We start from the raw sequence: 21,151 nt of genomic DNA, 5'->3' as shown, positions 1-21,151 counted from the left end.
GCAGCACTAAACCCCCCAACAAATGGTAAAATGTTAATGAAGCATTCTTCATTCCTGAAAGAAGGATCACCAGCTTTGAAAAACAGCTCTGAAAGGCTGCATCTACCCTGATCCTTTTCTGGGCATTATTTTTCACTCTCAAACTATAAAACCACCTCCCAGTCTCTTCCAAGGGGGGCACAGTCATTAAGGCATTAGCCTGCTGTGGCCCCCTTTGTCTGACAAAGCAATAAAGCAATCTCCTTCTCCTTCACCCCAAACTCTTGTCTCTGTTTGTATTCGGCACCTGCAGACAGAGGCCGAGTTTCAGCAACTTAACTACTATTATGTCTTTTGTTTTGTTTTGTTTGTTTTTTTTTTGTCTTTTTAGGGCTGAACCTGTGGCATATGCAAGTTCCCAGGCCAGAGGTCAAATCGGAGCTCTAGCTGCCAGCCTACGCCACAGCCACAGTAATGCCAGATCTGAGCCACAGCTGCAACCTACGCCACAGCTCACAGCAACACTGGATCCTTAACCCACTAAACAAGGCCAGGGATTGAACCTGCATCCTCATGGATACTAGTCAGGTTTGCTACCACTGAGCCACAATGGGAACTGCTATCAGCTCTATTTGATGCCTAGCTGGGGAGTTTTGGTTTTTTCCTGTGACATTAAATATTCTTTGACATCACCATTTTTAATGGCTGCATTGTATTTCATAGTGTATGGCTGTACCACAGGATATGGAACACTCCTCTACTTTTAGATCCATAAGAGGTTTATAATTTCCAATACTTGAAAAAGGCTATGGTTAACACGGTGGAATCTTTGCCCACATTTGTATTTTTTTAAAGGATAAATTCCTGTAAGTGAAAATGCTGGGTTAACAAGACTGCACTAAAAAATGCTTTTGTTATGATTTTTAAATGTCCTTCGAAAAGGTTGTACTAATTTTTATTCCCATCAGCAACTCAGAAGGATGACCGTTTCCCCATACCTCTGACAGCACAGGATGTTGCAATATCTTTAATTTGCTTATTTTTAGATGAAAAAATATGACATTGTTTTCATTTGCAAGCCTTTGATGTCTAGTAGGGTTGATTATGTCCTCATTTGCTTATTGGACATTTGCATTTCTTTGCTTGTGAATTACCTCATTCCATGAGGTACGAGCATTTTTTCTCATGGGATGTTTGTCTTTTTCTTAATGATTTATAAGAGCTCTTTGCTTAATTCGTCTTCACATTTATTGTCCCTTTCCACTTTTGATTCATCTATAAAAATGAACGATTCTAAACATTTCCACTTTGTTCCTTGGTACCTCTCCAGTTCTATACCTAGGTGGTTATCTATAAATTATCTTTTTATTATCAGGAAACAGGGCTTTCTTTGTTGAGCCCAAAGAACCACCCTTGGAAATGTCTTTCCAGTAAGTTCAGATTTATTCCTGCCCAGGGGCAGAGAATTATAGCTAGCTCTGAGATAGCTTTGCTCATTGTTCTCAAAGTGGGGCCACCCAGTGATACATCACAAGTCAGGGGCAGTCATGGGAATGGGTCCCTCTTTTTAACTCTCCTGGCCCTGGCCCACTCCTGTGTTTATATAAAGTGCTGCAATTTCTTTCAGAGAACATGATCCACCCACTAGGCCAGAAAAATCTACCATACCCACTTTGCCCTGGCCAGAGAGAGGCCCTGTTATGATTCCCATGAGGGAGTCCACCCCTCTGTAGGTTGGCAGAGGTACCACATAGATTTTAAACACCCTGATGCAAACCAGCTTCTATCCAAGCACAAACAAGGTGCCTTGCTTCTCAAGGTCAAGTCCTATCTCAGGCTTCCTAAGGGATGGAGTATTACGTGTATTTCTTTGCCAGCTCGATTAAGAGGCAATCTTGAGCTTAAAATCCTCCAACGGCTTCCCACTTCACTTAGGTGAAAATCCTAACTCGTTTGTAAAATCTCCAGGGGTCTGGGTAACTAGCCTTGCCTATCTCTTCAGCTGCAGCTCCCACTGCTCTCTTACAATGCTCCTTCTTTTCTGCCTTGGGTCTTAGCACATGCTGTTCCCTCTGGTTAAGAAAGTTTTCCCTGTGGTCTTTATATGACTGGTGCCTTCCCATCCAAGTTTTAAGAGAGATCTTTCTTGACCATCTTATATATTCCTCCCAAGTCTCTATTGCATTACTGAGTTGCTATTGTTTTTTTCACAGCACTTATCCCTGTCTGAAATCATCTTAAAAGACTAGATTGTTTTCTTGTCTATTATCTGTGCCCCTGTATTGTTTGTGACTGGCCTATGCAGCTCCTGAGAACAGGGACCTTGTCTGTACACCCTCCTGCAGTGTATGCATGATCCAGAAGGTTCTCTGACCTCCTGTAAGCTCTCCTTGCCGCTCTCCTTTCCCACTGCCAGCCATGCCTGCAGACTGCCAAGTCAGGGCACTCTGGGGGGCAGACGACCCAGGCCATCTTGCTGACTGAGGCTCACCGTGTGTCAGGTACTACTAACGTCTTGGCCTACATCACCTTGTTTTCTTCTGGTTCTATCATTTTCCAGCTGAGTGACTTCAGGTGAGGTGCCTAGCTTTCCTGTGCCTGTCTCCTCATCTGTAAAATGGGCAGCCCCCGTTTCACAGGGTTGCTATAAACATTCAGTGAGACAAGGGATGGTCTCTGGCCCACTGCACATGCTCAATAGGTATGAGTGATTATTGTCTTCACACCAACCCTGCCAGGTAGGATCTGTTACTTCCAGTTTATAAATGAGAAATCCAAGATTTTAGGGTCTAAAGCTCAGCTAGGAAGTAAGTGAGTGAGGATTCTAAGTCTAGAAGCCTATGACTTCAAGGCTACATATTCTAATTCTTTTTAGAGAGACAGACCTAACTAGTCTGAAGTGTCTCTCCTTTTCCAGCACCTGCTTCCCCGCCAGTACAGAATGAGCTCTTTCTGCAGTCGTCTTGCACAGTGAGGCAATGCCACCTTGACCCAGGCTTCAGCACACTCTCCAGTGTCACAAAGGGGGCAAACTGAGGCTGAGAAGGAGCACGTAGGAGAGCAGAGAACCCCAGTGCAATGTGGTTCATGGGCTACTTCTCCCAGACACCCAAGGAGGATGACTCTCCACCTGGGGGAATGGCTGTGGGCAGCCGGGTTGGGATCTGCCGGAAGCCTGTCTTGTCCACAGGACCTCACCGTCACATCCCTTGTCCAGGGTCTTAGTTTCAAAGCTCTAGCCAGAGAGACCTGAGGCTCTGGCCAAGACTTGTCACCAACCTGAGCTTCAAAAGGTTTCCTCATCTGAAAAGATCTCAGCCTAGTATCCCAGAGGAACCCTGGCTGTTGGGAATAGAAAGATGAGGAACCCAGCAGGTAGTAGCAGGAACAGGTGTGAAAACAGACGGGGTCCCTCTATGTGGCAGGGATGGGTATGAGCAGAAGCAGGTGGCAGACCAGAGGGAGAAGCACAGTGGCTGTGGGAGGCTTCCCCACTGCGGTGCCCTGGAGTGTGCAGGGGGTGGGGGTGGGAGGGGACAGGCAGGGGAGGGGAAGGGCACGGAGGTGGGAAAGATCAGGGTTCAGGGTTGACATGGAGGATGGGGTGAGCCCCAAGGAGGGGTGGGAGAGTCTGCGGAGCCAGGCAGCTGGGAAAGGGAGGGGAAGCCTTGAGAGCTTTCGGAGCAGGGGAGGGAATGTGAGGGAAGATTCAAGAGGGGTGAAACTGGAGACAAGGACCCCAGTGCCTGTCTGCTACTCAGACTGGCACTGCCGTTGTGACTGGGGATCTTCTCAGGACCCTGAGGAGGAGCTGACAGCTGCAACTCACCCAAGGTCACACAGCTAGTTTCTAGCAGTGTCAAGATTTGGACCAAGTCTTCTTGACCATAAAGCTGCATACTATTTTCGCACGCACGTGCGCGCGTGTGTGCGTGTGTAAAACTCAAGGAGGTGACTGCAATTATATAAATGAAAAACGACAATGGAGAGGCCTCCTGTCCACCATGGAGTTGAGAGAGACACAAAGCTCCTTCGGCCCCCTCCTTACCCACCCCCTACCCCACAGCCCCACACCCCTGCCTGGCTGCCCACTCCAGCTGTCCAGGAAGAGCTCATTCAGGGAGGAGGGAAGCATGTTCTCAGTCCACTTCCCTTTCTTTGTCTGGGGCTCAGCCAGAAGAGGTCAGCTGGGTAGGAGCAGGAGATGGAGAAAGAAAGGAAAAAAGGAAATTCCCACCAGCTGTCAGGAAAGAGACTGTCTCTTGGAAATGCTGTTGCCCCCTCCCTACCTGTGGAAGTTCAAACACTGGGGGGTTGGGGAGACTGTCATCCTTTGCTTTTCACATCAGCACCATCCCACCCAACTCGTGTCCTAAAATCTCAGCTCCCCTCAACCTCTGACAATCATCAGCACCATCCCACCCAACTCGTGTCCTAAAATCTCAGCTCCCCTCAACCTCTGACAATCACATGACACCTTGAGCAGGGCACTAAGCTGCCTGTGGCCTCACTTTCAGTACGTCTGAGCACTGGATGATAACTTAGCATATGCCAAGTCCTGTGCCAGCTGCACAGAATATCCCCAAGAAACTCTCAGTCTGAAGCCCCTTCCCTACCTTAAACAAATGGGGCACCCAGTTTTGCAAGAATAGTAAGCTGTTAATGGTAGAATCTAGGTGGTGTTCACTGCAAAATTATTTAAACTTTCAGGGGTGTTTAAGAAGTTTCATAATAAAATATTGGTGGAAAAAAGGCTATCTTTCTCAACCCAAAGTATTTAATTAATAAGTATTTGACATGTCATTGTCAAAATCAGGAATATGACATCACTATTATTTAACATTTTCTTGGAGGTACTAGCCAATGCAATTAGAAAAGAAAAAGATACTGCAGGTATTAAAAACTATTAAAAAAAGAGGTAAAATTGTCAGTACACATAAATGATAAGACAATATTCTTAGAATACCCAAGAGAACCACTGAAAAAAATACTGTAAATGATCAGCAAATTTAGGAACATGGCAGAATGAAAAAATGTCCAGAAACCAATGGCTTTCAAATATTTAAGCACCAGTTAGCAGATATAATGGGATCAGGGCCCTACATAGCAAGGAAAAAAGCTAAATACTTGTAATAAGAAATATATAAGATCTACGAGAAAAAAAATTTTTTTTTTTTTAATGGCTGCACCTATGACATACAGAAGTTCTCGGGCCAAAGATCGAATCCGAGCTGCACCTGGGACCTGTGCTGCAGCTACAGCAATGACAGACCCTTTTATCCCACTGTGCCAGGCTGGGGATCGAACCTGAACCTCTGCAGCAACCCCAGCTGCCACAGTTGGATTCCTAACCCACTGTGCCGCAGAGGGAACTCCAATGTGAAGAAAATTTTAACACACTACTAAAGGACACGAAAGTCTGTAACAAGTAAACTATGTTCATAGGTAGTTAAATTCAATATCATAAGGCTGCCCACTCTTCATTCTTTATTCAATGGATTTATCATAATCCCAATAATAATAACAGATGGTTTTTACAGCGGTATCTACATAAACACATTCTAAAATTAAATACTAAAATAAACAAGCAAGAAAGATCCAGCTAATATTTGAGAAAAGACAATACGAATAATCTTACTGATATTAAAACATATTTAAAAAACCTTAAAAATATGGCATTGTGGCATTGGTACATGAATAGACAGATCTGTGGAAAAGAATGGACAGTCCATAAATAAATCCAAATACATGCAGAAATGTAGAGTGTAGTAAAAACTGCATATCAAATCAGTAGAGGAAAGATGAATTTTTCATTAAGCAGTATTAAGAAAACTGGATAACCACACAGAAAAAAATCAAGTTGCATTATCCCTGATACTTTACACCAAGGTAAATTTCAACTAAAGCAAAGATTTAAATGTAAAAATAAAATTATCAAAGTATTGGAAGGCCTGGTAGGAAGACTACTTTATAACCTAAGGGAAGGAAAGGACCTTCTAACCACAGTTCAAGATCCAGAAACCATAAAAGAAAAGACTGCTAGGAGTTCCCGTCGTGGCGCAGTGGTTAACGAATCCAACTAGGAACCATGAGGTTGCGGGTTTGATTCTTGGCCTTGCTCAGTGGGTTAAGGATCCGGCGTTGCCATGAGTTGTGGTGTAGGTCACAGACTCGGATGGGATCCCGCGTTGCTGTGGCTCTGGCATAGGCCGGTGGCTACAGCTCCGATTCGACCCCTAGCCTGGGAACCTCCATATGCCCAAGAAATGGCAAAAAGACAAAAAAAAAAAAAAAAAAAAAAAGAAAAGACTGCTAAATTAGACTTCTTGAAATTTAAAAGAAGAAATCTCCAGTACAAAAAGCACCATTTGAAAGGTATATTTGCAACACATATCCTAAACAAAGGGCTAATTTTCCTAATATACAAAGAACTTTTTTTTTTTTTTTCTGTCTTTTTAGGGCCATACCCAAAGCATACGGAGGTTCCCAAGCTAGGGGTTGAATCAGAGCTGTAGCCGCTGGCCTACACCACAGCCACAGCAACACCAGATCCAAGCTGTGGGTGCGACCTACACCACAACTCATGGCAACACTGGATCCTTAACCCACTGAACGAGGCCAGGGATCAAACCTGCGTCCTCACAGATGCTAGTCAGATTCGTTTCCACTGAGCCATGACGGGGATTCCCAAAGAACTTTTTAAATCAATAAGAAAGGAGTCAATTACCCCATAGGGAAAAAAAAATAGGTAAAGGATATGGAGAGACAATTCTCACAAAGAAGAAATACACATAGATTTTAAACATATAAAGCTATTTCAACATCATTTTTTGATAAAAATGCTAGTTGAAGCTACTCTGAGAAAGTTTCCCACCCACCATCTTGGCAAAAATCTTAAAAGTATGGTAATATTTCATTTTCAAAGGGGTAGGGAAACCCACACCAGTATACTTTGCTGGTGAGAACATATATTGTTATAACCCCAATGAAAGACAATTTTGTCAGTATCTATCAAGATTTCAAAAGCACATACCTTTTCTCTCTTAACTTGAACATCTTAACTGAGGTATATTTACACCCAATAAAATACAGAGACCATAGCTGTATAATTTCTTAAATTTTGTACATAGATACACAGATACATGGAACTACCACTGCAATCAAGATTTCCATCACCCTAAAGCTTTCCTCATGCTAACCCAAAATGCAACCACTATTCTGACTTCCAATGCCACAGATCAATTCTGCCTGTTTCTGAACTCTGCAAGTGAAATCATACAGTGTATATTGTTCTGTGTCTGGCTTCTTCTGTTGAACGTTTTAAAGATTCATCATTGCTTCTGTGGGTATCAGAGGTTGTTCCTTCTTTATTGTTGTGCACTGTTCTATTTTATGACTTATCACAACTGGTTTATCCTGCTGAGGGATGTTTGGGTTGTTTCTGGTTTAGGGCTATTATAAATAGAGTTGCTACAAACATCCTTCTACCGGTCTTTCTCTGTGTGTGGATATATGTACTCATTTTTCTTGGGTATAAACCCATAAATGGGATTGCTTGATCATTTGCTTAACTTTATCAGACACTGCAGTACAGTTTGCCAAAGTGGCTGTAACATTTTACACTCCCACCAGAAAAGCAGGAGAGTTCCAGTTACTCCTTATCAACACTTGGCATTGTCAGTCTTTTAAATGGTGGCCATTCTGGTTGAGTGTATAGTAATAACTCATGATGTGATTTGCATTGTGCCCATCTCCATGATGGGCACAGCATGGAGAAAAACAATCCACACAAAAATGAAGAGCAAACAGGCCCTAAACCTGTAAAGAGATTTTTAGCCTCAGTCTTGAAAAAAGGCGAGGCAAAACTACTGAGAAAGGAGCACCCTTCACAGGCTAATTGGCCATTTAGAGATCCATTTCCATGCAATGCCTATTTAAATCTTGTCCTCCCATTTCTGACCATTTTAAAATTCAGTCATATAATATGAGTACCAGTCCTTTGTCAGATATATGCCTGGCAAACATTGCCCCCATGTCTGTGGTTTGTCTTTTCACTTTCTTCATAGTATCTTTTGATGAGCAAAAGTTTTTAATTTTATCAGTTGTTTTTATAATTATTGTTTTTGTCTTTTTTTCTGTCTTTTTGCCTTTTCTAGGGCAACTCCTGCAGCATATGGAGGTTCCCAGGCTAGGGGTCTAATTGGAGCTACAGCTGCCAGCCTACACCACAGCCACAGCAACGCCAGATCCTTAATCCACTGAGCAAGGCCAGGGATCGAACCTGCAACCTCATGGTTCCTAGTCGGATTCGTTAACCACTGCACCACGACAGGAACTCCTGTTTTTGTCTTTTTAGGGCTGCACCCTCAGCATATGGAAGTTCCTAGGTTAGGGGGCAGGTATAGCTGCCAGCCTACACCACAGCCTCAGCAATGCCGGATTGGAGCTGCAACTGTGACCTATACCACAGCTCCTGGCAACGCTGGATCCGTAAGCTACTACAAACCTATCTTTGCCTACTACAATATCAGGAAGAAATTCTCCACTGAGTAGGTTATGCGTGTGTGTGTGTGTGTTTCCTGGGAAAAATCACATGCTTCTTAAACCGTCAATTCAAATTCTAGGAATTTCTTCCACAGATATGTGAAACAAGTTGTGTCCACAATTAGTCTCTGCGGCACTGTGTGTGACAGAGTTTGGAAACAATCTAGACACACATCAGTAGGCAATATATGGCTCAACAAATGATGGTGCATCCAAACAAGGGGATCCTGTGTAGCTGTAAAAATGGACAAGGAAATGTTTTGTATTTGACATGAATTACATATCTCTCCAAGATATATAATTACACATAAAAAAGCAAGATACACTGAGAACAACATAAGTAGCATGCCATCTTTGTGTAAAAAGGGACATGTGTGTGTGTTTGTGTGTGTGTGTGAATATATATACATATTTCAGAAAAGACATTTGAGAAACTGAGCACTGGTTGCCTCCTGGTAGAAGAATGGAGTAACTGGAAGCTAAGTGTGCGAGGCAGACTTTTCATTGTACGTCCTCTGCTCTTGAAGTTTAAACTACACGAAGATTTTAACTATCTGAAAAGAAATACTAATAAATAGATGTTATTCCAAGTAGGTAAGATTTTCTACATGTGGATATTGCTGAGAAAGGGCAGCCCAGAGGAGGGACGAACTGGAGCACAGGTGTGGAGGAGATGAAGTTAAGTCCCCAGGTCTGAGGAGGAGGGAGCACCCCCAGACCTGGGCCCTGTCTCACTGGGGGTCCTCCGTGTTGCATTCCAACCATCAGGGGTTTTCATTGTCTCAGGTGCAAGCCCGTGGGGATGGCTGGTAGCACTGAGCACACAGGAAGTACCTACCACTGTCAGCAGCACTGTGTTGGGGTACTTGATCTACTCCGTGTTATTTAAACCCCATTCCCACTCCAATGAGGAGTCTGAGGAATGATGTCTATTGGACAGTGGAAGAAAGTGAAGCTCAGAGAGGTTGAGTAAGCTGTCCAAGGTCACACAGCCATGAAGTAGCCTACCAGGGCTGTGTACACTCCTGTCCAGAACTCTGGAAGAGGAGGTGGGAAGAGGGAGGGCAGAAAGAGTTAAGCACCCAAGAGTAAGCAACCAGGCTCTTCCTTGGCTCTTTCTCGGGCAGCCCCTCCCCCTCCCAACCAGGTTGTTGTTTGGCCTCGGGCCCCATCCACACCCCCCTCCCCCACTCTGGAAGGAGGCACAGATGGCAGGCGAGGATGAGGCCCCCAGCCAGGCTCACCCAGCTGTCACTTTGGAGAGCACCGCGCATCTCCTCCTCCTCCTCCCTTGAACAATTGGGAGCCGGCCAGCCTGGCCCCAGCTGTTCCCTCTCCCTGGTCCAGGGCTCCTGCAGACCCTCGCTTCTGAGGCCTTTGTCTCCAGGGGAGGAGAAACACAGACTCCCAGCACATGAGAGCTGGACAGCAAAGACCTCAGAGGACAACGGGTCTGGCATGTCATTTCACCGATGGGGCAAGTGAAGCCCAGAAAGGACTTGCCCAAGGTCACAAAGAACCAGGCAGAGAAGTCAGGCTTCCCCACTGCCAGCAAAGCTTAGGCTTTGGGGGCGTCTCACGGGGTAAAGGGGTGCTCAGGCAGCTTTCACTTCCCCTGCCCCAACAAGCTTCCACCGGAGCAGTTGTGCTTGTTTTGATTTTATCCAGTTAAAACCTGCCTGTGATTTTATTTTCAGGGGTCTTTAACCTGGGTCCATAGACCCTTTAGGAGGTCTGTGAGCTTGGCTAGGAGAAAAATCACATCTGTATTTTCACTAGCTTCTAACTGAAATTTAGTATGTCCTTTGTTCGTAAACGTGGCAACAAACCCCAGAAGCATTAACTAAACCTGTAACTTTTTCATCAGTAGAATCACAGATATCTTCGGATTGCCTTATCCTGTTACTGCGATCTCAAATATTGTTTATGCTCATCATTGCTTTGAAATTACAGTACTGATAAGACTGCCCACTTGATCATGTTATTTGTTTAATGCACTGATATAAAAGCACATTGGAGTTCCTGCTGTGGTGGACCGGGATCAATGGTGTCTCTGCAGCACCAGGATACAGGTTCGAGCCGCAGCCTGATACAGCGAGTTAAAGGATCTGGCATTGCCGCAGCTGTGTCACAACTGTAGCACGGACCTGATCCCTGGCCCAGTCACCCCACATGCCATGGGGTGGCCAAAAAAGAAATTAAAAAAAAAAATGCTCTACTGCCTTTGATCATTTAGTCTCATTTTACTGCGAACACCCAGATACACACTGCTGCTTCTTAGCTGTGAAAAATACACAGACACCTTCTTTTTTCCAAAGCTCTGCGGTAGGAGGAAGAAAAACTGAGTACACAGGAATGTTGTTGTTAAATTGGTTGTACTGTGGACTTTGGACTATGAACTCTGATGCCTCTGGGTAAAAGTAAGGGGGTCAAAAAAGGGGGAAAAAAGCACATTGACTAACTACTGTGTTGTAATTCTGATGTTCATTTTGATAACTAAATTTCAATAACATTGGTTTCTTTGTAGTCCTATATATTTTATTGCATGTACTTAAAAACTGTTCCACAAAGGAGTCCATAGGCTTCTCCAAAGAGCCAAAGGGGTCTATCCTGCTGTCCTCAGAAGCTAAGAACCTGTTTTATTTGAACAAAACGTTCCACGGTTGAAAATTAAAGTCTGAAAACTTTTGTTCTAGATAGGTAACCTCATAATCCTGATAAAATGGAGGCTGAACTCCCTTGAGATAAAGGAGTGAGCCCGGGGGGGGGGGGCTGGCACCCCAGGTGGGAAGCCCACACACAGAGGGAGGCTTGCTCTGTGCCAATCACCCTCCCAGGTTTTATGTAACACCTCGCTGAATCCCCAGAATAGTCTTGGGGTTGAGACTAAGCATTTCTCCCATTTTGCAGATGACAGAACTGAGGCATAGGCATAGGTGGAGCTTGGACTTAAATCCAGGCCAGCCCATGCCAGAGCCTTCATGCCTCATCACTGGGCATCCTGCCTCCCTGTCTGGGTGGATGGAAGCCTCTCATGAAAAGTCCTTCAGGTGTTGCTGCCACCGCCTGGGTGGTTTTCTTGGTGGGGGTGGGGAGAGGGGAATGGGATCCTGAGAGTCTGCTGCCCCAACTGATCATCTGACACACGGGGCACTAACTAGCTGTGCAACCTTGACCAAGTCCACTGCCCTCCCTGGGCCTCAGTGTCTCCATCTACAAAAGGCAGACTTCTAAGCACTGCCACCCCTGCCTTCCCCCTCCTGCGTTCACTTGAGGGATGACCCACTTGGAAACTTAGGCACAGGTTGCTTAGCAACTAAAATCAAGGTCTTGGTTGAGTAGAGAGGAAAGCAGGGAGGACAGGCTAGCGTCATGCTAGCTGATGCCTCAGAGCAGACTCCTGTCTGAAGAGGCTGAGTGTTGTGAGCTCTCTCACCCCATCCCAATCAAGATGTCCTGGCTCTTTCAGAGCCTTGGGATGGGGATGGGGCTGGGGCTGGGGGTAAGGACTTGAGGAAGCCTGACTTGAAAAGGAAACAGTCTGAGGACTAAATCAGGCCTGGAGTTTCTCTGGAGACACTAAAACACACTGTCCTGGAAGCAGTTAAAAAATGGGGCCAATTAGTAGGGGTCTTGGCCAAGGCCTCGGGGCCCCACTGGGCCCCAGGGAGATGTTGTGCTTCAAGCAGGCCACCTAAATTCCACTCCCCACACCCCACTTTTGCTCCAGGAGATGTGGGAGCCCGTGGACATAGGAAGAGGGAGCTTCTGAAACTACAGAACAGGGCATGAGGATGGCTGCCTTGAGTGAACAGATCCCCTGTAGGCTGTGAAATTCCACTGTTAGCAACACTTTCCTTTGGGTCTTAAGCATCTGGTCTCCTTAAAACTCCCTGTAACCTTAACCAAGTGCAAACGCCTTTGGTAAAGGAAGCCACTGTCGTCACCAACACCTTAGTAGGTCAGATTTAGGGCTCTGGGAAGTGGCTGAGAGCAAGGATTCCTGGGAAAATACACAGGGGCTGTTCTTTTTTGTTTTGTTTTGTTTTGTTTTTTTTTTGTTTTTTTTTTTTTTTTTTGTCTTTTCTACGGCCTTTCCTACGGCATATGGAGGTTCCCAGGCTAGGGGTCGAATAGGAGCTATAGACGCCGGCCTACACCACAGCCACAGCAATGCGGGATCTGAGCCACGTCTGCGACCTTCACCACAGCTCATGGCAACACCGGATCCCCAAAACCCACTGAGCAAGGCCAGGGATCGAACCCAAAACCTCATGGTTCCTAGTCGGATTTGTTAACCACTGAGCCATGAAGGGAACTCCAAGACCCTTCTTCTTGGTGCCAGGATCTCTCCAGTCTCTTCTGACTCCTGTACTGTGTCCCTGTGAGATTGGAATTGGGGTACCAGGGAGGGGGGTATGGGCTGTGAGGATCATGTGGCCTCAGGCTCAGGGCACAGAATCGCACACTCAGTAGTTGTAATAAGAGAAGCAGTACAGAGTGGCTTTACTGAGCATGGCTGTACACCAGACACTATAGTAGGCCGCTGCATGCCATATCTCCTTTAATCCTGGCCGAGAGGCGGACTCCAGACCAGCAGGCTGACTGCAGAGGTGCCTGATCAGGGCATCAAAGCAGGCCCCGGCTCTTCCCCAGATCCCCTTCCTCCAGGCACTCAGCCTGGTACAGTTATATCACTGTGCCCCCCTGGAGGCCTGTGGGCGCCTCCTCCTTTAGGCAGGGTAGGCGGTCTCTGCTAAGAATGCTCAGGGATTGTACCAGACAACTGAGACAGTAGAAGGAAGGCCAAAGACAAGCCTCCCCGTTTTCTGACTGTGGGCTCAGAAGCCCATGGGCAATTTCTGGGCCAGGGTGGACTGAGGAAAGGAGGGGATGGGTGAAGTCCTTGGCATCACCAAAGCTCCTGCATCCAGAGCACACACTATGTGCCAGGCTGACATGCTAACTGCTTGACACAGCATCTTATTTAATCATCACAGCACCTGAGAAACAAGCACCAATGGTATTTCACAAATAGAGAAAATGAGGCACAGAGAGGGTATGTGCCTAGGTTCCCAGCTAAGGGATGGATTTTTACAGGGGCAGAGTCTCCAGCCCTTAGAAGAAAAATGGGGACGAGACCAAGCTAATGGGCACACTGGTCTGGAGTTGGGCTGGTGCCTATGGGCAGAGTAGTATGCATGGCCTGAGTTCACAGAGTCCTCGTGAACCAGTCCCTGTCCCGGCCAGCCTCACTGGCTCTACTAGGAAAGGGAAGAATGAAGCTAGCGGAAGCCCTGGCCCCAAAGCAGAGGGATGGACTCTGACCCCAGGATCCCCACCAGCCAGGTTGCATCCCTGATCCATGTACCTCCAATCCAGAGAGGAGGCCCCATCCCGTAACTGAGAAGTAAAATAAGGGAGCAACACTTCCACTTCTGCTAAAAAGCCTGCCTTCACTTTCCCCCAAAATAAGCCATCATTCTTCCAAAAAAGGAAAAAACACCAAGCGGGGCTGTCAATCTCAGGCCTCAGACAAATGGAAGGAAGCTGTGACTTGTCTCTCTTTCCAGCGCCTTCTCCCCCTTTTCCAAAGTCAGTTACTATACACGCAGGCTGTCACAGGCTTTGAGATGCAAATTGCACAAAGCAGAAGGCAGCTAGAAGAACAAAGCCCGATTGAGGAAAGATCTGAAAAATGGATTTGGAAAAGGCTCTCTGAATTCCTCAGGAGAGGGGAGACCTCTCTGCGGAGGGGAGCAGGGATGAAGATTTGGGGCTTTTTTAGGGGAGAAAGAAGGATTGAGAAGCACAGAGCTGCTGAGGAGACAGATACAGAAATCTGGAATGGAAGCAGAGGCTCTGGGTGAGCAAAAAAAGTCAGATTTGATTACAGTCTTCAGCACTGAGCTGGGCACTTGCCCCCTCCGTTTAATGTTAGGCCTCAAACATACCGTGAGTCATGGAGCTAACTGGTCTGCCCGTGTCTGGGTTCAATGCCAGAGTCAGAGCAGCTGGGTCAGGCAATAATGTTCTAAGGTTTTTTTTAGGGGAGGATGCGGCCCCCCTTCCGTCTGGGAAGCCCCTGCAGGGCACTGCACTGTTCTGGGGCCTAGAGGGGATGGGCTCCCAGAACCAGCAGAGGGAAAACCCGAGCTGGGGAGATGGGCATGGTGTCTTGAGACCTGGGCTCCGGCTGGCCCCATGCTGTGTGCAGGCCCTGTACAAATCAGACACGGCCTCACCCTCAGGGGCTCTCAGGCTAATCAAGGCAGCTAACTGGACTGCAAAATCCATGCAGCTGGAGACATGGTCTTGTTTACTGTGGCATCCCCAGTTCTAGAACTGTGACAGAAACAGCAGGCACTCAATAAACATTTGTAGGATGCATGGGTGAGTGGGTGTGTGCGTGGATGGATGGATAGGTGAGTAGGTGGGCAGTTGGATGGGTGGATAGATCGATACATGGATGGACCAACCACCTGATAAAGAAGGAATCATGTAGACAGGACTTTTAGCGATAGACATAAAATGCCTCCGATGGGTATTGGGGTGGGGAAGGCCTCACGGAGCTGGCCTCATTTGAGATGGGCCTTGAGGAATGAGAACGAGCCATTCCTATATTCTGCACAGTGCCTACCAGCACATGAATAAGGACATATTTGCATAAAATGGTGTTAGAAGGGAACAGGATGTGAGAGCGAAACTGAATTCCAGAGATTATGTGGTCCAACCCCATCATTTTACAGAAAGGAAAACTAGGGCACAGGAAGGTTAAGTGACTCACCTAAGGTCACACAGCAACCGAGTGGCAAGGCAGAGGTTCAAGCAAGGACCGTCTGCTTCTAGAACCTGATCTCTTAGTTCTGTTCTGTGCTGCTCTCCTGTTCCAGGGCTCTGCTCTCCTCACTGAGAGGTCTTGTGGATTTGGCTACCTTTCTCCCCCAGCCCAATGCCACCACCCAACCCTGTAGGGCTGGGGAGACCAGGGGCAACTGCCCAGTCCTGGTTAGGTCTCCACCCTTGAATACCAGAGACAGGAGAATAGGCAAGATGAGGCCACAGTGATCGGGCTGAGAGAGGACAAGGTAGCACCTCAGCCCCAAGACCCACAGGGACATTTTCTGCCACTAGGTTGTTGAGACTAAGCAGATGTGGAAGGGGAAAGAGAAGCCCGCAGGGGGAGTTCCCATCATGGCACAGTGGTTAACAAATCCAACTGGGATTGTTCGATCCCTGCCCTTGCTCCAGTGGGTTAAGGATCCAGCGTTGCCGTGAGCTGTGGTGTAGGTTGCAGATGCGGCTCGGATCCCACGTTGCTGTGGCTGCGGAGTAGGCCGGCGGCTACAGCTCTGATTAGACCCCTAGCCTGGGAACCTCAGGAGTGGCCACAGAAAAAGGCAAAAAAAAGAGAGAAGGCCGCAGGCTTTATATGGGGGGGAGGAGGGACCTCTTTCTTGAGACCAAGCCCAGCATCCCAAGCCCCGAATTGGGTTATTTATATTATATGCAGCTAAATCTGAACATAAATTAACTAGAGACTTCAGTTGCTGGAGAATGCAATTAATGCCCATCATTTTGAAGTACTGGCAGGAGGCAGTTAAGATGGACATGTTCAATAGCTCCCTCCATGTACCATGGAGTTGGTCCCTTGAGCAAGACATGGGCAGGACCCTCTCAGAGAACTCCCACCTGCTGGCCCACCAATGGGATGCCCTCTGCACATTTCAGAGACAAGACCCAGTGCTACTTGGGTCTCCAGTTCCCGGCACAGGGCTGAATGCCCAGTGCACGCCCCACGACTGAAGGAGTAATGCTCTCTTGTGTGGTCGCCTGCTCCAGGACACCCCCTCCCACCCTCTCTCCTTGCTGACTGAAATGGTTGCTTCTGTCCTTCAGAGAGGAAGCTTCCCCTGTCTAGGAAATGCCCGCTTTCCTGTCTTCCAGAAAAGATGAATACATGAGGCATCGGCACATCACAGAAGCTGAATTCACATTCAAGGAAATCCTTGGAGATGATCAAATGACTGATAATAATACAAGGCACATCTAGCCACCCATCTTGCTCTATCCCTCTGCAAGGTGGGCTGGCATGAGGCTAGGGGAGCCCTGGCTTTAAATTCTGCCACTGTGTGCTGTATCGTCTTGAAGGTATTACTTGACTTCTCCAAGCCTCTGTTTCTTCATCTGTAAAATGGGAAGAATAACTGTACTTACATTATGGGACTCGAGGTGAGATTCAAAAAGAGCTGACATGTTAGACCCTCAAAAGCTCTCCAGGTGATTCTAGCGCATAAGCAGGGTTAAGAACTGTGGGTTTCCCAGGAGGTTCCAGGTCCCTAATGCCCTGGCCAGGTTTCTTTCCTTTCTACCAGATGCCAGCGGGGTGACAGGTAGCAAGCAAAAGCTTAAGCATGACAGACTGCTTCCGGCTTTGGCCTGCTCGTGGGCCTGGATGTGGAGGCGGCAGGCAGGTGGGCGGGCCTGGTGCGGTGCAGCAGGAAAGAGGCGGTGTGTACCTGGGGAGGCCTAAGTGGTTAATCAAGCCTCTGGGCACCGTGCCTGGTCTCTGGAATATTCATAAGGTCCCTCCAGCTGTGCCAGGCAATCAGGGTGCTTGATTGCTCCCCCATCTGCAGCTTAACATTCCACTCCAGAGAGAAGAGGGCCGGTGGTTGAATGTTAACTAGGGAAAAAACAGGCTCCGGCCTTCGCTATAGCAGCCTGAACAGGAGGAGCGCCTTCGAGATCGGCCAGCCCAGCCAGAACTTTTCCTGTCCATCAGGGTCACGGGCAGCGGAAAAAATCACAGGTTCAGAAATACGTGAGCTTGTTCCAGGTCCAGCTTCTGCACTGACTGAATCTACCTGTCTCTGTGGCCTCAGTTTCCCCAACTGTAAAATGGGGATGGCTCTACTTAACCCCCAAGAGGACTGATTAAGACAGAGCATGTTGGACTGGAGCGCTGCACACAGGCAAGGCGTGTAGTTGCTGAGGATGGGCTTCCTACCCTGGGGAAAAGTTTTAAATCACAAATATTGAAGTCTCAGGCTAGCTGGCTTTGAGGGAAACTCAACGAAGGAAGAGAAGCTCTTGGAAGAGGGGCCTTGGGCTCAGTCTTAGGGCGGGGATCTGGGGGGCCGGGCAGAGAAGCAACAAAGGAATGGGAAGGACATTTGACAGCAGATGGCCAAAGATTTAGAAAAGAACCGCAAAAGCCAACAGTGTTCTGTGGCCTTCTGGTTGCTCAGGAAAATAGTCTGGAGCTACGCGCTGTAGCGACAAAAGTGTGCCACTGTGAGTTCACGGCTCCTGATTACGCTCCAAGCCAGGATTAGGACTCGCCAAGAAGTGGCCAAAATCTTTCCTGTGTTTGTGCTGAATTATACAGGAAACTGTTTTTAGAGAGATTTCTATCTAAAAGGGGGGAAAAAAAACCCCTGAAACAAAAATAACATAACCTTCTTCCTAGAAAATCGACCCACATGGACCAGCTCATCTCTCTTGTTGACGGATAATGAGGGGGTTCTGAATTTGCCATTATTGTTATTGCTATTTGTTAGCCCCCCAGCCCTCAGCCCCCCAGATAAGCTGACCCCCAAGAGCGGGCTCATCCCTGCCACAGGGGGCAGGAGGCTGACAACCGGGGCCCACACAGCAGGGAAAGCAGGAGTCGGCCTAGTTCCTAAGCAGCCCCTCTCTGAGCGCAGGACCTTGTTCCACAGAGTCTGCCACCGGGGTCCTGGCTTGGACGACACAAAATGCTCAGATCCAGGTGCTGTTTTGCCCCCACTCTCCAGACCCTCACTCTCACTATGGGGACTTGCATTTGGCTAGCATTTTCTCCAGTCAGCTCATAATTGTGCATTTCTCTGGGAGAAAACACTTGTCACACACATAAGAAGAGTGCACCACCGAGACTCCACTCTGGGCTCTTTGGCCTCTGATACCTCAGGGGCTCCCTCTTCACGTCAACAAATTGCTTTTATTTGTTTATTTTTCTCAAGCACAAAATATTAAGTCTTCAACTAAAAAATCTCTAGAAAATACAGCTAAGGAAAAAAGAAGAAACTGAAAGAACACTCAGGATCCCAATACTCAGAGATGACCACTTTTAACATTACGTGTATATTTTCCCAGTCTTTTCCAGATAGGTGGATGGCTAGATGGATATTTTTTAATGTGATTAATCAGATTTTTACCTTATTTTCCCCCCAGTTAACAGTAGGTGATAACATTTTCTCTCGTTAAATAAGCCCTGCCTCAGTGGTTCTCAAAGTGTGGTCTAGGAACCACTGGGGAGCCACAAGACTTTTTTTAGGGAGTCTGTTGGGTTAAAACCATTTTCATAATAATACAGTACTTGTCTTTTCATGCTTATCTCTCTCAGGAGTGTACAGTGGAATTTTCCAGAGGCTGTACAATATGCAATTTTGCAACAGGTTGAACGCAGAAGCAGATATGCAAATCCAGGCATCTTTTATTAAGTCAGACTAATTTAAAGAGATCTACAAAAATACAGAGCTGTGTCCTTGTTAATTTTTTAAAAACTATGTAATTATTTTTCATAAAAATATGTTTTGGGGAGGATAAGAAATGGGTTTATTATTAGGTGAATTAATAAACATATTTTTGGAGTTCCTGTCATGGCACAGTGGAAACGAATCAGACTAGGAACCACAAGGTTGCAGGTTCGATCCCTGGCCTCGCTCAGTGGGTTAAGGATCAGGTGTTGCCATGAAACTGTGGTGTAGGTCACAGGCACAGCTTGGATCCTGTGTTGCTGCGGCTGTGGTGTAGGCCAGCAGCTGTAGCTCTGATTAGACCCCTAGCCTGGGAACCTCCATATGCCACGGGTGTGGCCTTAAAAGCAAAAAAAAAAAAAAAAAAAAAAAAAAAAAAGCCTACAACAAATACACATTTTTGAAATTACTTCCTTTTTATTGTGAATATACTAAATATTAATAGACCACAGCTATATAAGCAAAAGTTGGTTGGGGTCCTCAATAGCGTCAAGTGATTCTGAGGCTGAATACTTGAGAACAACTACTCTACATCATCACCTCTGGTGACTGCACAGCACCCCTTTGTGTGGTTGCCCCCTTATTTGTTGACCCATTTATTTACTGATGGACCTGCAGATTCCTTCCAATTTTCGCTATCATAAAAAGTGCTGCACAAATCATCAAGTACCTATAAAAAGTGAAAACTTCCTAAAATAAGAGAAAACAACAGAAACCAACTGGAAGGGGAGCCATCACTATCAGTGCATTACTAATCAGATTCAACAAAATGTATTACAGAATGTGAACACATAAAGTTGAAAAACTATGTGTACACTGAATATATATGTATGTGTATAGATACATATTTTTCCATATAGAGAGAGACTTCATGCTCTGTAGAGATGCTTTTTTTTCTGCTGTCCATGAAGGGTTTATGAACTCTGATCATGTTCTAGGGCAGTGCTATGGATGGTATAAGACCTTTTGGTACCACTACAGAAACTGGGAGGAGTTTAGAAACTTCCGAGTCATTTGAGAAATGTGATTTCTGTAGGAAATAAAAAATCGATGTCTGTAGAAAAAAAAAAAAAAAACGAGCACAAAAAATGCTGCAGACTTGAAAAATGTATCTACTTGGGAGTATTTCTGTAGATTAGATTCCATGAAGCAGAATTTCTGGGCCAGTGGAAACACATCTTTAAATAGGAACCATGAGGTTGTGGGTTTGATCCTTGGCCTCACTCAGTGGGTTAAGGATCCTGGCATTGCTGTGAGCTGTGGTGTAGGTCACAGACATGGCTCGGATCTGGTGTTGTTGTGACTGTGGTGAAGGCCGGCAGCTGTAGCTCTGATTAAACCCCTAGCCTGGTAACCTCCATGTGCAATAGGTGCAGCCCTAAAAAAATAAATAAATAAAATAAAGCAAAATAAACCAATATAAAAATAAATAAATACATCAAACACATTTACAGTATATTTGAGTGCCTGCTCTCTCACACATTTGGCAATACCAACAACTATGACTCTTTTAAATCTTTTTCTACTTAGTAGTGTAAAAGATATATTTTGTGGAGTTCCCACTGTGGTGCAGCAGAAATGAATCTGACTAGGAACCGTGGAATTTCGGGTTCCATCCCTGGCTTTGATCCGTGGGTTGAGGATACAGCATTGCCGTAAGCTGTGGTGTAGGTTGCAGATGTGGCTTGGATCTGGCATTGCTGTGGCTGTGGCATAGGCTGGCAGCTGTGGCTCCAATTAGACCCCTAGCCTGGGACCCTCCATATGCCACAGGCACGGCCCTAAAAAGACAAAAAAAAAAAAAAAAAAAAAAAAAAAAAAGGTATATACTATTTTCTGTGACTTGTTTATTCATATTCTTTGCCCATTTTCTATTGGGTTCTTTTTCTTTTTTTTATTGGGTCCTTTGTCTTATTGGTTTTTCTTAACTCTTTGTATATTCTGGACATGCATCTTTCATCTGTTATATATTGAAAATATTCTACCCAATTATGTAGCTTGCTTTTTAATTTTGCTTACATGTCTCACTGAAGTACAAAAATTATCTTTTAAAAAATTTATTCTAATCTATTAATCATTTCCTTTATGGTTTTATGGATTCTTAT

General features: G+C 46.1%; 1 protein-coding gene and 2 long non-coding RNA genes across 14 annotated transcripts in view; all 3 read right to left on the bottom strand.

Annotated features, from left to right (window-relative positions):
* Nucleotides 1-21,151, bottom strand: part of CORO2B (coronin 2B) — a 143,382-nt gene that overhangs the window by 46,660 nt on the left and 75,571 nt on the right. The gene's annotated exons all lie outside the window — the stretch shown is intronic.
* LOC146406879 (uncharacterized) lies at nt 1,179-4,544 on the bottom strand. The gene is made up of 2 exons (XR_014817587.1): nt 3,983-4,544; nt 1,179-3,703 (listed from the first exon to the last, which is right to left on the bottom strand). It is a non-coding gene; the product is annotated as an uncharacterized LOC146406879 (long non-coding RNA).
* Nucleotides 8,085-16,174, bottom strand: LOC146406878 (uncharacterized). Its single transcript, XR_014817585.1, has 2 exons — nt 15,744-16,174; nt 8,085-12,824 (listed from the first exon to the last, which is right to left on the bottom strand). It is a non-coding gene; the product is annotated as an uncharacterized LOC146406878 (long non-coding RNA).

This window comes from Sus scrofa, chromosome 1, assembly GCF_054392235.1.
Source record: "Sus scrofa isolate SSC_HxYL_T2T_F1_AM1 chromosome 1, Sscrofa_HxYL_maternal_Yorkshire_Landrace_v2.0, whole genome shotgun sequence".
NCBI classification, from domain to species: Eukaryota; Metazoa; Chordata; class Mammalia; order Artiodactyla; family Suidae; genus Sus; species Sus scrofa.
This window is presented reverse-complemented; position numbering and strand designations above follow the sequence as displayed.